The following is a 16,842-nucleotide window of genomic DNA, read 5'->3' on the forward strand; positions in this document are numbered from 1 at the left end:
AGTAGAATTCTGATGTGTTTCTTGTTTTATCAATAATTAAGCTGTGAGCTGCTGCCACCTTCATCCCCTATTTCAAATGCAGGCTGTCAGTATAAAAGAACTTCCAGATCAATACAAGAAGAAAAAAGAATTCCTGGGGTCAACTCTCAATGGCATCATTAAAAAAATTCCAACTATTATCCGTGAATTCCAAACTGTTCAGAAATCTTTCACTTGTGTGTTTGGCAAATCTAGATGATGGGCACAGCAAACATGGAACCTGAGTCTTTTCCTGTGTTCATTTCAGAAACATTCCAGGGAATGGAAATGTTTTTTACTATGTCTTCTGCGATCTGAAGACCTTTAGGATGAAATCATCTCCATGGAGGCCCCACAGAGAAGGGATTCCATTTGGCAGACATCCCAGGGGTTCTGTTCTTGCTGCAGCCTCTGAGTCTAGCATTGCCCAGCAATGGGGATAAAAAGTATCCCCACCCAAGTCAAGTGGCCTTTCTGTAGTAGTCACTTGTAAAGCTCAGGTGATCCTTAGATAATGAATCCCACAAGCTTTGAAACTTATTTCAGAAGATGAACATGTTGTCCCTCCACTAAACCAAATGAAGAAGCTAGTCACTTCCCCACTATGTTTCTAAGAGATGAAGCTGAGAATATTATGCTGCCTGGTTTGGTGTTGGCTTCTTCCCTGGTTCTTCTTAGACAAATACATGATGGCACCACCTCATGATCAATTTTCAGGGTCAGACCATGGAGCCAGCAGTGACCATACCCATCATTTGGGAGTGAATTAACTCCTTTATGGATATTAACCCAATCAAAAAGTCTGGACTTGATCTAAAATAAAGAAATAGCTCCAAGCACAAAAAAGTAATGGTTTATCAGAGTCTCAATCTAAAATCATTATACATATTGACCAAGCTGTGGACCTATGTCTTTTCTTAGGTTTGTATGAACATAAATGTTTGAAGGATGAGAGCTTAAGATGCGTTACAACTTCTATCTTAATTCTTCACCAGCTTTGAACTTTGAAATGCACCTTGCTGTAGCAGAGCCAAAGTCAACCACCAGATCAAAAGGATGCTTGTTCTTGTTGAGGTTATATTGACATGAGATGGAATCCAATTTGTTTCCAATTGGTCATCTGTGTAAATGTTCTCTGATCTCTAAGGACAAAGTAACCGGCACCACAGCCATCTGCCAGCATTTTCAAGGAGACCATGGCTATTGAAGGGTTATTATTAAGAAGATTGCTATCTGGGCTCATGTGGATAAAATCATTTTCTAATGCTGGAGTCCTTTGCCTCCAAAATCCAAAGCATGGTAAGTCATTCACTTGATCTGTGCTTTTCCAGGCTTGGCCACATGCCCACTGTAGCTTGGAGCCATCTGGTACATCAGAACTCAATGAACGGAGAATCAATCCAGGTGCTATTACCTAGAGAAGGTAGAAAGGTTACTGGTTAGGCAAAAGCACTAGATGCCCCCTAAAGTTAGCAAGAGGCAGAGAGGGATTCACTTCTAATCTCACCCTTCCATACCTCCAAGGTGTACTGTTACCCTACATCTGAAAACACAAGACTTTCTTCAGTTGTTTATTTATCTGGCAACCAATCAAGGACTGACTCAGGAAAAGGCCCTGGACCAACTGTTGCTGAGAATGTAACTTTGGTTGTTGTTTAAGATCTGTGCTTTGCATGAATGTTATATCATATGGGAAATATGATGTCTTCCTCTTGCTGGAATTCATTTCTTCCATCTAAAGAGGAAGAAAGAAATCTGTGCATACATAGGAGGCAGAATTGTTATGTTACAGATAGTGCTCTTGTGGTCTCTGTAGAGAGGGCCACATCTGCCCCACAAGAACCAGGAATCCAGTTTAAGCAAAAGGTGGGGCTGAGTATTTGCGAGGCCACAACTGGAGTTTTCCCCAGCTCTATCAGTTTTCAGTTCCCATACGTATTTCAGATTTATACAAAAAAATCAGTTATTTTTTCCAGTGAATGCATTTGTGTTCTTTGAACTTCAAGACAGAAAAAGAAAAGTCAGAGTCCATTCGTTGCTCCTGAGCTTCTGACCTTCTTTTGAGGACACCAGTTCTTGTGGGGACTACAAGTTGGGGACCTGCTTCCGAGGCCTTTCTGAGATGTGCTGTAAGAATACACGGAAGCTAGGTGCTCTAGGACCCTTCTGAAAGTCCACGCATGAGCAGTGCTATCTAAGCTGACTCCTTGATGGGTGTACCACATAAAACATCCAGACTCATGGAGTTGGGGGTTTGCCAGGCTAGTCTCCTCCAGCCCTGTGCCGCCTCATCTCCCGCTGGCCTGCACCTTGGCTCTCACCAGCCCCAGCTGCAGGGAATTTGAGGAGGGTCTAGATGGAGACACTGTCTGAAGGCCTCGTGTATCTCGCTCTTCTCTGGTAGCTCTGTGCTTGTAACTGGGTTCCCACCTTTTCCATGCCAGTTCTTACTTGTTGCCAACTGTGTAACTGGGTCATGTGTGTTCTCACCTGGACCCATTCCCGGAGGTCCTCCCTGCCCTGCCCTTGTGGTGCCTCAGGCCCCAGAACCCAACCCAGAGACTCATTGTGAGTTTCATGTGTCCCTTCAAAAATCATGTGTGAGGGCTGGGAATGTGGCTTGGTGTTAGAGTGCTTGCTTAGCATGCATGAAGCTCTCTGTTCAATTCCTTCGTACCACATAAACAGACAAAGCTGGAAGTGGAGCTGTGGCTCAAGTGGTAGACTGCTAGCCTTGAGCAAAAGAAGCTCAGGGACAGTGCCCTGGCCCTGAGTTCAAGCCCCAGGACTGGAAAAAAAAAATCATGTGTTGGGAACTTAGTCCTCAAGAATCATGTAATGATGGTATTTGGAGGTGGGGCCTGTGGGAAGTAATTAGGATTAGATTAAGTAATAGGGTGGGCTCTTCATGATACCATTAGTAGCTTTATAGTAAGAGGAAAAGAAGCTGGTTGTCAGTGGCTCATGCCTGTAATTCTAGTTAATCAGGAAGCTGAGATTTGGGGAAATCAGTTTGAAATCAGCTTTGACAGAAGAGTCTGAGAGACTCTGTCTTTAATGAACCAGCAAAAAGCCAAGATGGAGTCATGGTTCAGGTGGTAGAGCACCAATTGAGCAATGACCCACACAAGCATGAGGCTCTAAATTCAAACCCCAGTGCCAGCAGAAAAGAAGGAGGGATAGATAATTGAGTTACTTTGCTTGCGTGCTCTGCCTCATCATGTGGCAACCTCTCCTATGAGATGACTCAAGAGGACTCACCAGGTGCTGACCAGATGCTAAATATGCTCTTGGACTGCTCAGCCAACCAAGCTGTGAAACACATAAATGTCTATTCTTTATAGATCACCTGGTCTCAGGTATTTAGTAATAGCAACAGAAAACAGACTAAGACATTCACTCCTGCACCTCTACATCTGAGACCATGACTTTCACCCCTATGACACACTGAGGCTCTGACTTCTGCCTCTTCTCTGTTTCTTGTTGGGACAGATCTTTATTCTTACAACTACTTTTTACAATCCAAGGCCAAAGTCAGCACCGACCTCCTTTTTGAATAATAAACTACTACTACACTTTGAAAATCCCAATGCTTTTCTCCCGCGGAGAAAAATAAATGTCCACATTTTATAATCTTTGGTAGAATTGCAAGTTCATATTACACACAGACACACAGACAGGGAGAATTATGAATGAGATAGAGAGCCAGGTAACGAATTCTCAAAGCCACCATGGGCTAATGTCTAGCTCACCAGCCCATAGGGGAATTTGTCCCACTTCCTGCTCTGAACTAGAGCACATTATGTCTTTTAGAATCTTCTAGGTGCTGTGCCGTATATATGAGATAGAGTGGGCTAGAATTATGGCACAGATAAACACGGCTCTTCTGAGATTTAAAAGAAATAACTCACAGGATGCACCAAACCCAGTACATCATAGATACTTGCATGATGTTGAGTATTGCTACTATTTATTGCTATTGTAGCAATAAATATATCTGGCCCAGAATAAGGAAAATAAGAGAACAAATGTAGGCTGGATTTCTAGAGTCTCACATTGGCACTCTACAGAACTGGTTCTTCATGTCTTCTATGGCTTCCTGTGATTCTAAAATATTCCCCAAAGGCCTTGTGTTGAAGGCTTGGTCCCCACCTTGGTACTATTGGAAACTGGTAGAACCTTTAGGAGATGGAGCTTAAGGGGGGAGGCCCTCAGGTTTAGGGGGGGGTGTACCCTTAAAGGGAATAGCAAGACTTGTTCTTTCCTTTTCCTCATTCATGTCCAAAGTAGAAATGAATGCAAATAACCTGAGCAGGCCTCTGTGGGCATGTGGAGATGCTCCATCCATATTGATTGACAACAAAGGCAACTGTCTCTACATTGGCCATCACAGAGAAGATTAAGGGCAAATTTCATCCATTTTTCCATCCACACAATAACATCAGTGGCTCCATTGTTCTGTAGTCCACTTAGAATAACTCCAGGGCTGCCTTCTCCTAGTTTCTCTCTTCTAGTAGCTCTCTCCCTCTGCTCCTGTAACCAGGCAACCCAGGAAACCCATGCATCCCAGAATGACAGCTGCAAGGGCTGAGCTCTCTCCGTGGTCACAGATACGCAGGACTTTCTGGAAATGCACTTAATCCAAGTGCCAATGTCACTGTAAAAATCCAGATACAAATTTAGGAAGGAGCTGGTGCATACATCCTCTTCACATTTATATTTCTAGGTAAGTGAAAAGTCATCCAGCCTGGTAATTACCATTCCATTCCTGTCTTCTTGGCACAAGATGCTAATTACTCTTCTTGGGAACTTTTTGAGCAGGGTACACTATTTTAGTCCTCATAAAAAAAAGCTTTCATAACCAAGGATATCCAAAATATCATATGCTTTTGTATTCTGTATTGCTAGTCAATTTTAGATTATCAGGGCAACGGCTCTGAGCTCTGAGGTGGACGTTAGAAAATCCACAGCATGTAACCCCCATTGGCATATACCTTTGGCATAATCACATAATTTACACATAAGCTTTTCTTCCAGGTTGCATGATGATGCTTTATCATTCTCTTCAGTGGCAGAACCATCAGCTAACACTTACACGGTGCTCATTCTGTGTCAGGCACAGTCTTAACTCCTTTGTATCTATCCACTTTGGATATCAATAGCTGCTTTAAGAAGAGCACTGAAGCCAGGTACCAGTATTCCTAGCTACTCAGGAAGCTAAGATTTGAGGATCACAGTTTGAAGCCAGCCTGGTCAGGAAAGCCCAGGAGAGTCTTACCTCCAATAAACAACCAAACAAAAGCCAGAAGTAGAGCTGTAGCTCAAGTGGTAGAGTGCTAACCTTGAGCAAAAATTGCTTAGGTATAGTTCTCAGACCCTGAGTTCAAATCCCAGGACTGGCACCAAAAGTGGGGATGGCGCACTCAAAAAACATAGTGGTTCTGGCCAAATACCAGTGACTATCTGAATGCCAACATAGAATCCTATACGCCTAGACTGATGGCTGTTCATTCTGCTCTTGTCTACATGTTGCTTCCGAGTTTGCCTGCTCATTGCTGCTCAAGACATCAAAAGCAAGAGTGTATGTGTAGAGGTGGCTTAAAGTCCAGTCTGGAAACAGCACAAGTTATACACATCATGCCCCATAAATGAAGACAGTGCACTTGGCTGTACTGCAGGACAAGGTAGGGAATATCGGCTAGTGGACTGGCACTTCTTAGGGCAGTTACTAACAGGAGAGAAAGAAGAACCGGCGACCTCTTCCAGGGAAGTGCTGTCTGCTCGTAGCTCAGGATACCATAACAAAATATCACTTCTTGGTAGCTTAGAAGCATTCACATAGTGAGAACAAGGAGGATATTCTTAGGAAAGGAACACAAAGGTGTAATGCTTATGTGCATCTGATCATATAAAACAATATTTATCAAAATGAATTCCAGAAAATGGAAACAAGAAGTTTTTTCTTTGTTGTTGTTTTGGGTTCTTTAAAAAAAAAACTCATTTGTTCATTTATCTGTCTTTGGGAGGGAAAGGGAGAGAATAGAAATGGAAGGACAAAAGGTGAACAAATTCAGCAGTGGTGCTCACTAGACACTGTTGAAAGTGAACTATACAACTTGTGGATAGGGACAAGAGGGAAAAACTGGGAGAGAGAGGAAAGGGGTGACATTGTCCAAAAAGAAGTAAATTCATTACCTACCTATGTAACTGTAAACCCTCTGTACATCACCTTTATAACAACAACAATAATAACAATAAGAAGAAAAAAGCAACAGAAACTTTATTCTGGAGACTGGCAAATTCAGCCAAGACCCCAGCAGACTTGATGTCTAGTGAAGGCTCATTTCTTGATTTATAGCTGTCCACCTTCTGGTTATTAACTCATGGAAGGGCCCTTTTATAAGAGTGTTAGAAGTCTCTGCCCACGTGATGCAATCATCTCTCAAAGATCCCACTTTCTAGTGTCAATCCTTTGTGAACTTGGGAGTTGTGTTGAGGTAAACTCATTTAAACTATATCACTAGACCCACAACAATTAATAAACCCTGCCCAGGGCATAGATAAACAGAGGGATTGGGCACTTACTCAGATGGTCTGGCTCTAAGTCTGTGCCTTCACCTAGCATGCTGTATTGGCTTTACAGTGCATTGACTAACAGACCATCGATACAGGTCTCCAAATTTGACTACTCTGTCTACCCCAAAGCATCACACCCACTCATTTGTCAAGAAAGCCCCACCAGGTACCTGGCCTTGGGCTGGAGAAATAGATGTAAGTCGAGGTGCTCTGCGTAGCTGACAGGAAGGGGTTGGTCAGTGCCTCCTGTCAGATGACCTCATTTTCCCTGAGCAGCAATGCTTCTTCTTGCCTCCTTGGGAGAACCAATAGACTTTGGGTGGACTTTGGAGACTAGGCCCCCAGGAATTGTTGCTGGTAAGAGAGATACCAACGAGGACTCCCAGTGTTTGGCCAGTAGTTAACAGGGAACTGAGCTGGAAAGACTAAGAGAAGACTGCTCTTCTCTTGATGTGAATGAAGTCAAGGGCTCTGCCCTGGATCAGTCAGCCTTGCTATCTCTTACTGGTGAAAAGCTCTTTCCTCCTTCCCGAAGAGGGCTGACCATGTTTTACCTCCTCCAGCACGGCTCAGATGAGGTCACGTGATATCTAATTTGCCTGGCAGCCTCTCATCTCTTTTCTTCAAATCTTTTAATACAGGCAGGAGAAAGCAATTCCACAACTGCAATTTTCTGTGAAGCTACAAATAAAACGGAACGCTGGGTCTGTGACACACTGCCAACATTGATTTTGTCTGTGTGCTGTTTCATCAATGAGCTTTTTTTTTTTTTTCCCTGAGCAATCTCAGGCTCTGTTTTGTGCAGATGATTGAAGACATTCTAGATATTTCTTTCTTTCTGAACGATCCATTCAACCAAGAGCTTTTGAATACAAAACAAATACAACACCTTCCCCCTCCCCCATAGACATAATTTTCAGTCCCTATCAGACTGAGTGTCTCAGGGTAAATGAACCAATTTGTTTTTATTTAAATATGCAAACAGGGATATGGGGAAGTAAACCTCCTAGACATGCATAAGAGAACACAGAGCTGTAAGCTGAGAGGGGGAAAAAAAAAAGAGAGATTTGTCACATCTCTCATGACAAATGATAGTTGTGCGATTAAATAGAGCCAGCCTGGTGGCCCTGAACACTTTAGTGCATTATATTTTTATCTGCAAGGCTGTTACCCTCATGTTTCCTGTCACACAATCTAAACATCACAGGTCTGTGGAGGAGGGGCACTTCCACTTGCAAAGATGCTGAGTTATGCCAAACAGTACTGAAAAGTAGGTCAGTGGGTCACCTGCACAAAGCTGCACAGAAAGGAAACCTAGCTGACCCCTGTGAGGCCCCAGTACTTCCAGAGCCAGGGTGGTGGCTGGTGGAATTCCTGGAAGAAGAGACAGGACATGAGAGGGAGAAAGGAAGCACTAGGGAGGAAAAAAAATGGAGGAAAGGCAGCCTGATGCAGGCAGAGGGAAAAGAAGTCAGGAAGGGTCTCTCTGCAGCTTCACTGCTGCCAGACACCTGTGGTGCAGGCATGAAGAGGCCAGAACAGTGAGGTCTTCAGTGGGCATGGCTCACCCTCTGTAGCTACAGGCTCTGTGTCCATTGCTTAGAGCTTACTGAAGAGTAAGCAGTAAAGCTACATGCAGCCTTTAGAGGAGCAAGGAGGCTTAGAGTTTATTCTGGTTGTACTAGGGTTTGAGCTAAGGATCTCATGTTTACTATGCTGCCACTTTATCAGTTGAGCCACACCATCAGACCTGTTTGCTTGTTGGTTAGTTTTGAGACAAAGTCTTGCTACCTAGTCCTGAGTCACAATCTGCCTATGTTAGCTTTCCCTTCCGCACTGGGATCACAGGCTGGCTTCACTCCAACTTAACTCCATAGAGATGAAATCTCAGATTTTTCTGCTTCTGCTAGACTGGCACTATGAACTCCTTATCTCAGCCTCTCGTGTAGCTCGGGGTAACAGGTGTGCACCACTGCACCCAGCGATGAGCGAAGAAGGATCTTGAAGACTTTTCTGTCCAGGCTGGCTTTGAACTTCAATCCTTCTTTTCTCAGCCAAGTAGCTAGAATTGTAAGTGCTTATAGGCTCCCAGCAAGCTTAGAGCTTCATTTAGTTCAACCTCCTGCCCCAAGTACCAACCCGAGCATAGCATCCATCAAACTGAAGGTGGAGGGGTGCTCAGGATGCCTGGCTTGGCTGATGTCATGCTGCAGCTTCCAGGGGGGTGCGGGTGCTGCAGGGTCTGACCACCCACAGTGGGTTGCGATGAACTTCCCTTCTAGTTTCTAGGCATGAACGAAGCTTTACAGCATGAGGCTTTGCACATGTGCACCTAGCAGAGGCTGCGGGAAGCTGCAGACAGGTTTCATTCGTAATAGGCGCCCAGGTCCTATAGTTCCTGATTTACAAAGGCCACCTGTTGTCCAGTTTCTGCCCTTCAAGATCTACAAAAGCTTCATTTCTGAGCCGGCAGCTCAGCTCGTAACATGGCTTCTAGCACCTTCGCCATCCTGGCCACTTTCCCTTCTGCTTGTGCACTTGTCTGCTCTTCAGGGCTAGCCTTGGTCTGCTTAGTGATAGGGCAAGGCGAACATGGCCCTTAGTCAGTGTTTGTCCGACTCCAAGAGCTTGGGTTATTGTTGCTGTCATTGTTGTTGTTGCTGTCATTGTGCTGGTAGTGGTGCTGGAACTTAAGGCCCTCACACTCTCACTTGACTTTTTCCACCCCAAGCTGACACTCTACCACTTAAACTATACTTCCACTTCTAGCTTTTTGCTGGTCAATCAGAGATAAGAGTCTTAGGGACTTTCCTTCCTGGGTTGGCTTTCAACTGCCACCGTCAGATTCCATCCTCCTGAGCAGCTAGGATTACAGGCATGAACTACTAGCATCCAGTTTAGGTTATTTTTAAACAAGCAGAATATATTAAAGATCTCGAATGATGTTTGGAACAATGTAAGCCATTCTGATGACTTTTCCTAGACAGGATGAGGAAGACCAGCAGAGTCCCCAAGAGCTAGAGAGCTTATCCTATAGAGGAGAATGGTCTCTGGGCAGCATCACTAGCAGAGGGAGGGAGGGCAGGAGACCCCTGACTCTTGGGGCTATTCAGGGGAGAGAGTCCAGTCTTCCCTATGTCCAGGCTTCAGCTAGCCTCTAATGCTTCTGGAGCTACTTTATTTTTTGCCAGTCCTGGGGCTTGAACTCAGGGCTTGGGCACTGTCCCTGAGCTGCTTTTTGCTCAAGGTTAGCACACTAATTACCACTGGAGCCACAGTGCCACTTCTGGTTTTTTCTGTGTATGTGGTACGAAGGACTCCAACCCAGGGCTTCATGCATGCTAGGCAAGCACTCTACCATATTCCCAGCCCTGGAGCTACTTTTTGACCAGCAATGGAGGTTCTGGATCTGGGGTCTTTGGCTAAGGATTCTCCCTTCACATCTGGAGAAGGGGCTCTGGGTCTTGACATGGTGCCTTAGGAGAGTATGCTTCTGGGGTGGTGAGCTAATGGCTTGGATAGAGTGGGTTGCTGAGCTTTCTTCCTGCATGCTTCTGTCTCAGAAAGAATAGGACAGGAGAGTCCCAACGGTCAAGGCTGGCTTGTCTCACCCCACCATCCTGCACTACAACCCTCTCGAGGAAGCAGGTACTTCCACTCTGCCTATACACAGTTCCTGTTCCACAGCCCTGAGCTATGGCAGAGTCTCCTCACATGACCTACGTGTTTCTTACAGGTTTGCTTGGGTGATGATTGTTTGCTTTCTGCTGGCTTATATATATCTCCCACCTCTTTCTAGATTTCAGGCTGCAAAACTTCATCCACAATTTCATCATAACTACAACTGGTTTACCTTCAGGGTCGGGTCTCAGCCCCCCCACCCAAGTGCTAACCAGGCTTCCTGTTCAGTGAATGAGTCGATAAAGCAAAGCAAGTAAATGGCACGATGGCGTTCCATTCTAGTATCACAGATTCTGGACAAAAAGGAAAAAAAAAAACACAACTCATTGGTACGGTGCTTACATGACATTTCCTAGGACTTCTAACTGATGATTCTCAAAGTTTTCCCCTTATATTTTAAGCTGTAATTTCCATCCCAATCTCATGACTCTATGAAACGGGGAACTGAGTGTCTCTGGACATTAGAAAATCTATACCACGTTTTGCCAAGTGGCTGGGCCAGAGATAAGGCTTTTAGGCATAGAGGAGAATGGTATCTAAGAAAGCTGCCTGGACCACAGGACAAGTGGCTCCATGGAATGCACATTTCTGTCATGACATCCTGAAAAATAATACAAAGCAAGCAGGACAAAAAAAATGCTGTAGGCCACAAGATGTAATCGCTATACATCTCAGAATCCCCTCCACCCCTCACCACAGGAAATGGGTGAACCTTCCCTGGGATAAAACAGGCACTAAGGTGGTATTATTCTTTCCCTCAAAAGAGCAATAAGCAAGTTATCATAGGAGTTGTGATAAGACCTGCTCCAGGCATCAGTGAAACTCAACGTAATGACCATGAGCCATCCATTGTGGCTCCCTTATTCACTTAGGCTAAGAGGCTTCGTCTCCAGTGTGGCAGTTTTGAGATGGAGGATCCTTTAAGAGGTGGAGCCTAAGCCAGGCTTATGTCTGAAATCCCTGCACTTGGGAGGCTGAGGCTGGGCCTGGTCTATAATAGTCCTGTCTCAGCAAACCAACCAAATAAACAACATACCAAAGAGGTGAAACTTAATGGAAGCTAAGTAGGTCATAGGGGCACCAACCTCACATTGGATAAATGCAGGTCTTGTGGGACTGGATTAGTACTCAAAGAATGCATTATTGTTCAGAGAGCCTGGCATCTCCCCCAGGCCCCTCTTCTGTGTGGGCTGCTCACAGCTTTTGCATAAGCTCTTGTCACTGTGATGCCATTTTTCATGAGGGGCTCACCAGCGCCAAGCTAATGATAGCATCAAGCTCTTGAGCCTCCAGAGCTAAGTCAACCTCTTGTCTTTATAAAGTTCCAAACTTCCTGTGTTTTGTTGTAGCAACAGAAAAATAGACCAAGACAGAAGCTCAGACTTGCTTCTCCTAGGCTATTATTCACCCACTCCATCACCCTGTAATCCATCTACAGACCAAAGACAGAACAGTTGAAGAAGAAGCCTCATCTTTTCATTTATTTATTATTTTGTGAAAACCTGACAGCTCAAATAATGATTGACAACATTTATAAAATACTTGTTATAGTTCAGGTTTTATGCTGATTAAGTCACATGTATTTCCTTTTATTTCCACATGAATCTAATTGGTTGACTATATTTTCCTGATCGTGAATAGGAGGAACTGGCCTAAGACTGACTTGCTGGCAAGTGAAGAAATCAGGATTTAGATGAGATGTGCTAAGTTGGCCAGAATGCTCTTAACTCTTGTGTTCACAGCTCTTCCAATAAATGCTCTGTAAGTCTTCTGGTGCACATCCCTGTCAGGAAGTCATCTCTCCCAAGATATCAAAACACCATTTCAGCCCTCACTAATAGCTTTTACCAAAACCAGTCTTTTGCTATAGAATTGGCACAAAGATGCTCATTGGGACTTCTCAGATGCCTGCGAACAAGAGGCATTATTTTCCCATCTTGGCTTCTCCTACATTTACCATGTTTCATAAACTCTAGTTCTGTGCCTTGTGCATAGAAAATGCTCATCTGCTGCTGAAATGAATTGAATGTGTTCACTTGTCATCTAGAGTTGGAGACGGGCTGAGTATAGGGCCCTTTGAGACAAAATAACATCCATCATTTATTGAACTGTATCCTTGATGTGCTTGATAATGGGCTAAAAGATAAACATGGCAATTCAGCATTCCCCAGGAAGAAGTGGAACTACAAATATTAGTCATGTCCAGTGATTTTACAAGTATACATATGAAGTGGCTCTTTGATGGTTGCCATGAGACTCCTGTGGTACCATAGCAATAATGCAGTCACTGCATACACATCATTGTGTGTGCGATATGTCTATGAGTCAAATGCAGAGGAAAGAGAGAACACACCCATGCCTTCACATGGAAGATGGTCTTTGGAAGAGGTAAATACCAAATATTGAAACTCTTTCTAGTATCTGTTGATAAAGGTCAATACGTTTTCTTGTGTACCTCTTTAGGCGACACATCAACTACAATAAGGGAATTCTCAGGCTTTTGGAAAAGCTGTGATGGGAAGGGCTAGGTAACATTTGAGGAATCAAAAGCTCAAGAAAATAGTCTTGACTGTTAGAAAACATTGGTCCCATTGAGAATATTGATCCCTATTTACCCTTCTTGGTTTTTCCCAAGGGTAACATTTGCAAGACTACAGTGCAATTGTCTTAGGTAGAGCCTAAATCAGGTCCATGTCCATAACCTCAGTGTTTGAGAGGCTCAGGCTAGCCAGGGCTATGTAGTGCAACTCTGTCTCCAAAAAAAGCACAGCAAGCAACCAAATCAACCAACCAACAGCAGCTCCATGCCCATACTCACCAAAGAGGTAGAATCTAATTAGGTTATGAGGGCACCAACTTCAGAAAGCTAACATCACAACTAGGCTATAGACATAGATATGGTCCTTTGATTTATTCAGATTTCCTGTTTGTCCTGTGTGTGTGTGTGTGTGTTTGTGTATGTGTGTGTGTGTGTGTGGTCCTATACCATTTTATCGCCCGAGTGAGCTCACATATCCACTACATCAAGATGTTGACTAATTCCAACATCACAAGGATCCATCATGGGCCCCTATTGCCCTTTTAGAACGTCTCCCTTCCTTATCCCCGCAGCCATCCTTCATTTCTTAACGTTTTGTTATTTCAGAAATTAATATTAATGAGATCATGCAGTTTGTAACCACTTTCAATAGGCTTTTCACTCTTCATAAATCACGGGAAAGAGATGGAAGTTCTATGTTTCACTAGTTCCTACTTATGAGTTGTATTCTAGGGTAGGTGTGTACATATACACATGTGCACTGCTTGTTTTACTCATTGCCTATTGAAGAACATCTAGAGAAGTTCTTGTTTGCAGCTGTATCAAATAAAACTACTATACACATTCATGTGCAGGTTTTTGTGTGACCCTGTCTTCAATTCTCTGGGATAAAAGATGAGAGTATAATTGCTAAGTCATATGGTAGAGATATGTTTAGTTTTGTAAGACTCTACCCAACTATTGCCAGAGTTTCTGCTCCATTTTATATTCCTACCAGCAATATATGAGCATTTCAGCTTCTCCTCTACTTGCCAGCTTTTGGTATGGTCAATATTTTAATCACTGTGAAAGTGTGTAGTGATAGCTCATTGTGGTTTTAATTTGAATTCATTCCGTGGCACTTAAGCTTGTGTGTCTGTTTAGGTGTTTATTTGTCATCTTTATTTTCTCTTTGGTAAAATATTTGCATACGCCTTTTACCTACCAGACTTTGGGTATTTAGAGTTGGGATTTGTGCATTTTTTGCATATTCTAGGTTCTAGTCTTGGTTTGCAAGTATTTTCTCCCATTCTGTAGCTAATTTCTCCATGAGCTTTCATAAAGGTAAAGCTTCTTACTTTTGGTGAGGTCCAATTTGTCAAGTTTTCCCTCTATAGGTGGTGCCTTTGGTGTCAAGTCTAAGAACTCTCGATAGTATTATGGTTTGGTTCTTCAGTGTCCTTCAGACCTTCCTCGTTTAAAGGCTTGATCACTAGTCATATCACTAGTCATACTATTAGAAGGCAGTGAAACTTTTAAGAGGTAGGGCCTAGTAGAAGAACGTTAGGTCATTGGAGCCTGACCTTGAAGCGGGTATTGAGACCCCAGTCCCTTGCTCTTTGTGGCTTTCCTTTGTTTCCCAACATTCCACCTTGTGCTTCCTGTCATAATGGTTCCCAACCACAAAACCAACCAACCAGGGACTAAAATCCCTATACTATGAACCAAAATAAGTCTTTCATTCTTATAAGTTGTTTGTCTCAGATATCGTTCTTATTAAGGCAGTGAACTTAACACACCCCGCTTTTTGAAGATTGTCTCCCCTTTTGTTTTGTTGGTTGTGGAGCTTGAACTCTGGGCCTGGGAGCTGTCCCTCAGCTCCTCAGCTCAAGGCTAGCGCTCTACCACTTGAGCCACAGCACCACTTCTGGCTTTTTTGTTTATGTGGTGCTGAGAAATTGACCCAGGGCCTCATGCATTCGAGGCAAGCACTCTACCACTGAGCTACCTTCCCAGCCCCATCTCCCATTTTTTTGATCTAAAAGTTTTATATTTTTATATTTAAATCTCTGGTCCATTTGGAGTTGCAGTCTATAGTCCTCCTCTTCTACTCTTCTTCCTCCTCCTCTTCCTCCTTTTCTCTCTCTTCCTTTTCTTCTTCCTTCTCTTCCTTCTCCTTCTCCAACACAAGTGCAATTGTTCCAGCATCATTTGTGAGGAAGACAATCCCTCCTTTATTGAATTCCCTTCACACCTTTTCAAAAAAACAGCCTATTTATGTAGGTCTATTTCTTGGTTTATTATTGCCTCATTGATCTATGGCTGAATCCTCTGTCAATACAATGCTATCTTGAATACTGTGATTACATACTGTCTATGTCTACACAAATCTTTCTCAGATGTGTGTGTGTGTGTGTGTGTGTGTGTGTGTGTGTGTGTGTGTGTGTGGTCCTAGGGGCCTGGGTGCTGTCCCTGAGCTTTATTGCTCAAGGCTAGCTGACACTCTATTATAGTGGAGCTTTTTGATGGTAAATTGGAGATAAGAGTCTCATGAACTTTCCTGCCTGGGCTGGCTTTGAATTGTGCTTTTCAGATCCTAGTCTTCTGAATAGCTAAGGTTAGGTGTGAACCACCGATGCCTAACTTCTTTCTGGGATTTTGATAGTAATTGCTTTAAGCCTGTGGATAAAGCTGGGAAGAACTAATGTTTATCATGTTGAGTCTTCTGATCTGTACACATAACATAACTACTCAATTATTTATAATTTCCAACACACAGATTCTGTATGAATTTCAAGTATAAACCTAAACATTTCATTTTCTTTGCTGTATTTTTTATTTCAGCTTGCATAGTTTTGTGGCTAGTAGTACACATTACTGAATTCACTTACAATTTCAAGAAGCTTTTCAATTGATTTCTGGAGATTATTCTACAGAGACACTCAATCCTATCACCTGTGAATAGAGTTCTGTTTCCTCATTTTTAATATGTCTCCCTTTTATTTCTCATTTTTTCCTTATTCCCATGAGTACTGTGTTGAACAATAGTGATAAAAATGGATATTAGTTCATTTCTGGCTTTGGAGGGAAAAAATCCAATACTTTCCATCAAGATATTAGTTATGATTCCTTCTTTAGTAGATAGCAACTGAAGATTACTCCCCTCTATTCCTAATGTGTTGATATTTTTATTATGAATGATGTTGGGGTATGTCCAAAGAAGATAACCCAGGACTGAGAAGCAAGGAACCAATAACACATGAATCTTGGGTAACCTGTGAGAGCTGCTGGTGACAAAGTAGGAAGGAGAGATGGACAGAAGAGCTGGAGTCTGTGTCTCAGAAGCAGATGGAAATAGTATAGGAAGGAGAGAGTGGCTAGTCATGACAAACGCTGTTGGAAAGTCATGTGGATGCATGCAGAGAAACTTGCATTTGATTAGCCTATAATGTGGCCATAGGCTAAAGAAATTTTGATAGATGTGAGAGGAGGGAGGGAAACAGTTTGAAGATTTCGATATTCTACCTACATTTTTTCCAGTCTGAAAAACAAAGGAGGAAATGATCCTGCAAATCAAAAGGCATCTCTTCCCAAACAGAGGAGAATAGTACTGTACAGGAAGAACTGCTGTTATTTGTATTCAAATTGATACATGGAGGTCCAGGATGCTGGTGGCTCATGCCTGTAATCTGAGTTACTCAGGAGGCTGAGAATCTGAAATGTATGGTTCAAATGCAGTCTGGGAAGGAAAGTTCACGAGACTCTTATCTCTAATTAACCACCAAAAAACTGGAAGGAGACCACTAACTTGGAGCAAAAAAGCTCAAAGACAGCACCCAGACCCCGTGTTCAAGCCCGAGTAGTGGTACATACACACAAAATCATTACATGTCTTTCTGGTCTCTCTGGTCTCCACACTCATGCTGCCAAGCTCTGCCCAGCTCTAACTGCAGTCCTTAGAATCCACCCCTTCACTGCGTGCCTCATTTTGCAGTGGCCCAGTAGTCTTGGCCCACAGACACCGATTACCACCACATCATAGAGTTCTC

The sequence above is a fragment of the Dipodomys spectabilis genome, unplaced genomic scaffold, assembly GCF_019054845.1.
Source record: "Dipodomys spectabilis isolate Male_0828 unplaced genomic scaffold, ASM1905484v1 ptg000187l, whole genome shotgun sequence".
Lineage (NCBI taxonomy): Eukaryota > Metazoa > Chordata > Mammalia > Rodentia > Heteromyidae > Dipodomys > Dipodomys spectabilis.